The sequence below is a fragment of the Acanthisitta chloris genome, unplaced genomic scaffold (genome assembly GCF_000695815.1).
Source record: "Acanthisitta chloris isolate BGI_N310 unplaced genomic scaffold, ASM69581v1 scaffold34687, whole genome shotgun sequence".
In the NCBI taxonomy this organism is placed as follows: domain Eukaryota; kingdom Metazoa; phylum Chordata; class Aves; order Passeriformes; family Acanthisittidae; genus Acanthisitta; species Acanthisitta chloris.
The window spans coordinates 18,618-19,857 of record NW_008682613.1 but is presented as its reverse complement, the minus strand read 5'-3'; positions in this window follow the sequence as shown (position 1 = coordinate 19,857).

Here is a 1,240-nt window from a genome sequence, read left to right as displayed (position 1 = left end):
CCAACCTCTCCCCACAGCCACACTCGGAGCCTGCGCCGCCAACTCCAGAGAGCATGTTTTAGTATAAATACTATATTTATTAAATATCTTTACAGTTCATTTAAATGTATTTACAGAACTATTCCTGCATAAGTTATACCTCAGACATGAAAGTCACGTAATTGCCTCTCAGGTAAGCATAGGTGATAGTCTCGTTTGAACAGCAACAAAAAGCAATCCTCAGGTACAGCCTCGCCTCGTTCGGCCCCCTCGGCAGAACTGCTGCATACAGTCACTCCACACACACCAGAGACACAGATCCCACCACTCCATCCCAGCTCTGCCAGACACAGCCTCTCCTTGACTCACTCCCAACCGCCTGGGCCCACATCTGGGCCAGGTTTGGTTTGCAGCCCAACCTCCCTCAGAACACAACTAGGGCCGTTCAGAGGGAACTGTGTGTCACAGCTCTCCCAAAGACAGCCAGGAAAGTAGCAGGAACCACAGAGCCTTCCCACGTCACCACAACTCAGCCCTGTTCCACCCCAACCCCTACTGCTGGACAAACCATCCCCTCCCAGCTCAGGAACAGTTCTCCTGGGCACTCCTCTGTGAACATTCCCCCAAACTGCTTTGTGCATCACTGGGAACTGTCTGGGTAGGACTGGGCCCTCTCATTTCCTTCTCCCCAAATCTGTTGTGCGCAGACAGCGTTAAGTTCATAGGAAAAAAAAATCAGGTTTGATATGTTCCGAGTGCAGAGGCTTAAAAAAACCCAAAACAATCAAGCGTGTGCTAAAAATATCGATTCTTTATAGTACAGTATTGCTTTATAAACAGATGGAAAAGCTAAAAGCTTCACTGGTCTTTGGTGTGTCTGGTGAGGGATAAACTCATGATCTGGAAATCGAATTTGTCCTTTATTTCGTCAGGACCCAGCTCGGGTGTGCTCTGGGCATGGACAGGGAGTGCGGGGCTCGTGCTGCTCTCTGCCCGGAATTCCAGCCGGATTCCAGCCCCCCTTCCCAGAATTCCAGCTGAATTCCAGCCCTATTCCAGCAGAGGGCACACGGAGGGCTGGGACAGCGCGCGGAGCCGGGCAGAGCAGCCCAGGGGAGCGGGGACAGAGGAATTGATCAGACCTGCTCTGCTGAGAAGCTGAGGAGAGTGAATTCTGGTGGCACAGACACCCACTGGGAGCGAGCCCAGGCAGAGCACAGGATCACATCCTGCTGGGCACAGTGCAGGGAACACATCCTGC